At 35.5% G+C, this 6,746-nt stretch overlaps 1 long non-coding RNA gene across 7 annotated transcripts; it reads left to right on the top strand.

Moving 5' to 3' along the window:
- The first annotated feature begins 232 nt into the window (after nt 1–232).
- Nucleotides 233–6,545, top strand: LOC149189634 (uncharacterized). Of its 7 annotated transcripts, none has more exons than XR_016255916.1 (5): nt 233–337; nt 555–947; nt 1,142–1,219; nt 3,736–3,834; nt 4,043–4,603. It is a non-coding gene; the product is annotated as an uncharacterized LOC149189634 (long non-coding RNA). The 7 variants fall into 7 exon arrangements; XR_016255912.1 differs by lacking the exon at nt 233–337 and adding an exon at nt 4,611–6,545 and having other exon boundaries at nt 344–947; nt 4,043–4,274; XR_016255915.1 differs by lacking the exon at nt 233–337 and having other exon boundaries at nt 344–728; nt 839–947.
- Nucleotides 6,546–6,746: the final 201 nt, after the last annotated feature.

Genomic DNA, 6,746 nt, shown 5'->3' with positions numbered 1-6,746 from the left:
TTTCCTTACATAGTATTGTTCCTTAGTTGTAGATAGATAACAGATTTTTAAAGGAGGAATTGAATTGATTGGATATATATAATAACTATCTAGAAAATGAGATTTCCTAATTATGAGGTAAGGCATTCCCCTTGAAAACAATTCACCAAGTTGCCACGGTTTATCTTTCTTGAGTGTCTGATTAGATGTTAGACGATTAAATATTTTTGTGCCCTTGGATTAATGGTTAGGAAAATAGTTACGTGACACAGTTAGGGAAAAAATCATATCTTTGGCAATATAAACACCCTAGCAGCAGTTTGGACTGGTTCCCTTTCACTCTACTGCTTCTTCCATGGTAGCCTCTTCTTAATAAAAAACAACCACTGTTGTAGCTTTAATTGCTTGTGCTAGATCGACTGATTTTGGAACTACTGGTTGTGCCTTTGCTTCTATATACCATACTATTGCTTCATCTACATATGAATATACTACTATGGTTGGCTCTGCTACTAGTTCAATGGATGAAACTGTTGATGAGTCAACAACTGAATCACGAGAATGAATTGTTGCAGGTGGTACTGAAACTATAGATGAACTGCTACAAGTGGTACTACAACTATTTCAAGTCAGTAGTCTACAAATATGGGACTCGAGAAAATAGAGATGAAAAATGAAGGGGACCAGAAATTGTTTCGAAGCTTCAACGCTCCTATCAGTCATCTACACATCTTGAACAAAACTTGAAGGTTTTCACTTTACTCTTCCGTCCTTCGAGTTCCTGAATTTTGAAAATGAAAACCATTGAATAACAATGGAAACTCAGCATGCCCAAGGGCCAATAATAAATATCATTCAGGGCCTCGCAAGGAAGCCTAAGACGAAATCAGTGCATGAGACAGATGCCCAACAAATAGGTTGAAGCAGGGATTGCACACATTCTTCATTTATTTGTTGTGAAAAATGAGGTATTGTTGGAGATTTTCTCCCTTTCTCAGTCTCTTGTTCATTCTTTCATGTTTGGATTTTGGAATTTGTCTTGATAACCAACAAAGACTTCCCTACAATTCGATTGAGAGAAGTTGTTGGATACACAAAATCTTACAAACAAGATTCATAATTTCAAGAAGCTTAAATCTCTCCCTACCTCTTATCCTTGCAGGTTATCAATGAAACCCTAAGGCTAGGGAAGTGGTGTGTTTTGTGCACGGGAAATCCCTGCTAAATGTCCAATACAAAGGTATGTTAATATTCCATTTTGAAGAAACCTGACTTCCAAAAATCAAGCATTATAAACACTATGTTAGTAGCAAGTCACAAGATCTCCCCCTTGTTTTCTGATTTGTGGAGTTTGAAAAGGGTCTTTCAGTACCAAGTTGCCTTTGGAGCAAATCCAACGACCATAAGGGTTAAACTTGTAGTGAAGGGCACTTGGTAAAACTCAAAAGTCAAGGTGAGGCGCACAAACATTTTCAAGCCAGCAGTCTGCATGTATGGAACCCGAGAAAACATAGACTAAGAATGAAGGGGACCTGCAATTGCTTCGAAGCTTCAATGCTATTGTCATCCATCTACACATATTAACCAAAACTCGAAGGTTTTCACTTTACTCTTCCATCCTTCGACTTTCTGAATTTTGAAAATGACAAGCATTGAATAACAATGGAAACTCAACATACCCAAGGGTCAATAATAAATATCATTCAGGGCCTGGGGAAGAAGCCTGAGACAAAATCGGTGCATGAGATGGATGCCGAAAAAACAGGTTGAAGTAGGGATTGCACACATTCTTCATTTATTTACGGCGAAAAATGAGGTATTTTTGGAAATGTTCTCCCTTTCTCAGTCTTCTATTCATTCTTTCATGTTTGGATTCTAGAATTTGTCTCAATAACCAACAAAGACAGGTGATGAAAAACCTGTCATCCTACATACCATTATGGACGACTATAAAGTTTGATAACCCATGTGGATGGATTGGTGTGAATTTCACTGCTAATGGGCGCAGTGTCACTGTGCTTCATAAGTCTAGTTTTGGGTTGAATGACAATTCTTGGCAGACTATATGCCAACTTCGAGCCCTTCAAGTCCTTGATGTCTCCAACAATGAGCTGTCAACCCCATCTGCTAATGATATCCAGGCTTGGACCAACTTGTTTTCCCTTAACATTAGCTCTAATTTTATTCTAGGCTCCCTTCCTTCACTTGCACGGATGCACAACCTGCAATACCTATATGTCTCTTACAATAGATTAAGAAAATACTAGACCTCATACTGCTCAATTTGACACGCAATCAATTCAGTGGTTCAATCCCTTCCTTGCTAGGATTTCAAATGAAGTTAGAAAAATTAGATCTCTCTCATAACTTTTTTGCGAGGTAATTTACCCAGGAACTTGCAAACTGCATCAATTTGGATTTTCTAGGCCTCAGCTTCAATATGATGATGGGAAACATCCCTGATTGTATTGGGAACTTCTCCAATTTATGAGTCCTAAATGTGTGAGCCAATAACTTCTCTAAAGAGATTCTTGGAAGAAGAAGAAGTCACACACAACAACCCATTAATTTTGTACTCAAAAGAGCTTGATTATAGTTCTGTGATTTGTGAGGACAATCAAGAGTTGAAGGTGGACTTGCAGGGGATGCAGTGGAGATTGAGGGAGTTGGAGAAAGTCTACAAAAAATTTCATTCTCAAATGTCAAGACTCACTAATGTCAAAATTAAAAATAGCAGTAGCCATACCAACCATAGATTGCCAAAGCTTTGTTCATGATAAGGCATAAAAGAAATGCAATTCAATTTCAACATGAATGGATTCATCTTGTACCATAAATATAACATGCAGGAAACTATTGGATTGGTTGAACAATGTATATTTGACAAAATGATTTTTTTAGCATATTCTTGGAGAGATACAACTGTCTTCAGAATGCTCATGCAAGCATGGTTCCTCTAATCTAATATCTCAATGCCTAATTGATGTTTTCCTTTTGTTACATAGTGACATGTTATTTAACCAACTGATATAGGAAAAACACATTACAGAAGGAGAATCACTGTCATCTATTTTTGTATCACTTATATCTATATCTTTTCTCTTTCTCCTTAAAGGATTCCTCTTGTTTGGCTTGAAGGGTTGATTGTATTGTTTATTGTAGGGTTGAAAAGGTTTGTGCATCATTTCACTGTGCAAATATATACACACGGATCCTCACGACACCTTCCACACCTACACATGGATCTCATTGATCTTGGAGTGCCATGCAAATGGTGCCTGTTTCAACCCATAAAGGGCCTTCTTCAACTTGCAAATATGGGTCTCAACTCATATATCTATTGTTTATGAGCATGAGCATGACTGCATTCTTTGCATGATAATTTTCATTCTTTTATTAGTTTAGATGGCTTTTAATAATTTTTCCTACTAAATCTTAAGATTTCATCTGAAGCATTTATTTTCCAGTTAGAATATTCATATAATAAGATGCTTCGGAATGGGTTATTTCTGGTGATTAGTACTCTTTCCACTTGTGCAGGTAGACAATGTGACTATTATTCCTAGAAAGGCTTATGATTTGGCACTTTGTATTTTATTGACTTTAAGAGAACCTCGGATCCTTGAGAAGCTCAACCAAATAATCAGGCTGGTTTCCTGGTTCGCAGTATAGCAAGATAGTCATTATATTCAGAATGGTCAGTCGTACACTTTATTTGCAGAAAATCTAACTTTGTACGTTTTATGTTTAATGAAGTGTCTGTACAAGTATACGTATGTGTGACATCGATATAAATGGGAGTGAGGAATCTAGGTGACAATAATGTTCTTACAAATGTGTTGATCTAGTACATATGTGAGTTGTAATTTTCAAATAAAATGGTTTGCAATATTTACCTTTTTTTGGATTTGATGAAAATTCAATTATCAAGGTCTTCATTCCATCGAAAATCATGAAGAGCTAGTTTCATCATCCGCTGAATAAACTAAAGAATTTAGGAAGATACCGGTATCTAAGAGTTGCTAAGTAAAATTAACTATTTTGTTCTACCACTTGTGTGTAGGTGAAATCTTTTGATCCAATCAAGAATATGTCTTTGGCTCATGTACTGAAAGAGAACCTTCAAGCATGTGCTTCTTTACATGGAGATGCGGAACTCAATGCAACTATGTCCAGACTGCACCCTACTATCTTGCGACAGTTGTGGGAATTTTTTAAGACTTAATGTTGGAGCTCAAACATCACTCAAATGATTGTAATCTATAGAAGACAATCATTATTTGTACCATTCACCGGTCCGATTTGTTGCTCTCCACCAATTTATTCATATGCCATTCCACTGGCACAAGTTATAAATCAAGTGAAATAAGCCATCTAAGGAAAGTCATGTACTTATTAATTTCCAAAGTTTCTAGTTAGTAGATATTATTTGTGCTATGTCTGATTAAGAGATTATTTGTACAATTGGGCTCATTTTTAACCTCCGTTGGATTTTTCCATTTCTGACTTTTCCTTGAAACTCTCATGATTTGACTTTCTATAGAAGCTTTTGACATGCTTATATGTTGCAAACATTATGTAAATGAATTGGCTCTCTTGATGATTTGAGATTATTTCTTTCTTTGTTGCAGGCTGTTGACATATACGCAATCTGTCTGCTACAAATATTCTTTTGCAGATTGTCTGCAGCTGCAAGAGTTGCATTAATTTTGTCCATACAGAAAATTGGTTATTCTATCAGAGATGTCAATATTGAATATTCTTCAAGCTTTTGTAAAATGGTTTACCTGGTCAGCCTTTTCGTCTACAAGGTTTCCTTATATAAGAAATATCAGGATTCCAATTCTGATGAGATTTGATGTTTTATGAAAGAAAAACTATTACGCTGTAAGGTGTGTATTATTTAAACTGTATGGTGTTTGCATCGTTGAATAAACATTGGGTTTATTCATTTCAGGCTTCCAATATATTTGGTTCAATTCTATAGCATTTTTATTTGGGCTTGTAGTCCAATTTTGTGGTTGCTTTGAAAATATTCTAGGATGTCAGGGCATTATTGGAATTGTTCAATCAGTTGGTTGACTTTTGTACCATGTGAGAAGTTTATTGTGAAGTCTTTGTGGGCCATTTGACAGAGAACTGCATCAAATGGAGGTATCATTGCAATTTTTTAATTAGGGGAATAATGAGTCACACAAAATTTACCTTTCAATTATATTTGGTGAAGACTACTGTAATATTTGATAATTTTGGAAAGTTATATTGTTTAGTAAGTTCCACATACAAAGCAGATCTACAATCTCGCATTACAGGAAAAGAAAAACGCGAGACATTTGAGATGTGGCTTTGCTTAAAAAAGTGCCAAACATTTGTTGAATTGAATTTATTTTTTTCCACTAAAGACGAGGGAATCACACCTTTAGAAATCTCTTTTGTGGTAATCCATAATTGGTGAGAAAGTATGCTTGAGAGTGTTGGAATTACTGGTAATAGACTTCAATTATCTTCCAAATTAGAAATCAACTTGGCTCAGAAAGTCTGCTTGAGAGTGTTGGAATTTCCCGTAGCAGACTATCCATCTTCCAAATTAGAAATCACTCAGGCTGAGCGAGTCTATTTGACAGAATTGGAATTTCCAGTTGTAGACTTTCAGTTCGGTTGAGCAGGTCTACTTGAGATTAGGGGAAATTTCCAGTACACTCTATCTTCCGGTCTAGAAACCACTTTGGTCATCTACTCATTTGCTGGATATGCTTGTTACTCCAGTTGCAATTTCAGAGCTGTCAGTTCTTTTGTCCTTAAGACATGTATTTATCGTGGAGCTGCTAACATTCTTCCTACAAAATTTTCTCCTTTAAGAGCTATTTGCGCTGCAAAATGGGATTTTAGCATCATTGTTTACTCATGGATATATTATTTCAAATTTTATCTCCTATCCTTTGAGCCAAATATTTTGTGTAATGTCTCATGCTGCTACTTTCATTGCTTTGTTTATTAACCAAGACTCTAGGAGTTGATTCACTGCCATCTAAGGAAAGTTAGGTACTTATTCATTTCCAAATCTTCTAGTTAGTAGATATTATTTGCGTTATGTCTGATTAAGAGATTATTTGTACAATTGGGATCGTTTCTAACCCTCTGATGGATTTTGTCATTTTTGACTTTTCCTTGAAACTCTCATGATTTGACTTTCTATAGAAGCTTCTGACATGCTTATATGTTGCAAACATTATGTAAATGAATTGGCTCTCTTGATGATTTGAGATTATTTCTTTCTTTGTTGCAGGTTGTTGACATATACGTAATCTGTCTGCTACAAATATTCTTTTGCAGATTGTCTACAACTCCAAGAGTTGCATTAATTTTATCCATACAGAAAATTGGTTATTCTATCAGAGATGTCAATATTGAATATTCTTCAAGCTTTTGTAAAATGGTTTACCTGGTCAGCCTTGTCGTTTACAAGGTTGCCTCATATAAAAAATATCAAGATTCCAATTCTGACGAGATTTGATGTTTTATGAGAGAACAACTATTGGGTTGTAAGGTGTGTATTATTTCAACTGTATGGTGTTTGTATCATTGAATAAACATTGGGGTTCATTTTAGGTTTCCAAAATATTTGGTTCAATTCTATAATATTTTTCTTTGGGCTTGTAATCCAATTTTGTGGCTTCTTTGCAAAGATTCTATCATGTTCAGGTATTATTGGAATTATTCAATGAGTTGGTTGACTTTTGTAGCATGTTCATGTGAGCAATTTCTTG

This window comes from Pinus tabuliformis, chromosome 3_1 (genome assembly GCF_031772625.1).
Source record: "Pinus tabuliformis cultivar Carrire ecotype Pingquan chromosome 3_1, CPIR1, whole genome shotgun sequence".
Lineage (NCBI taxonomy): Eukaryota > Viridiplantae > Streptophyta > Pinopsida > Pinales > Pinaceae > Pinus > Pinus tabuliformis.
The sequence above is the reverse complement of the archived record's forward strand: the minus strand, read 5'-3'. Positions and strand labels throughout refer to the sequence as shown.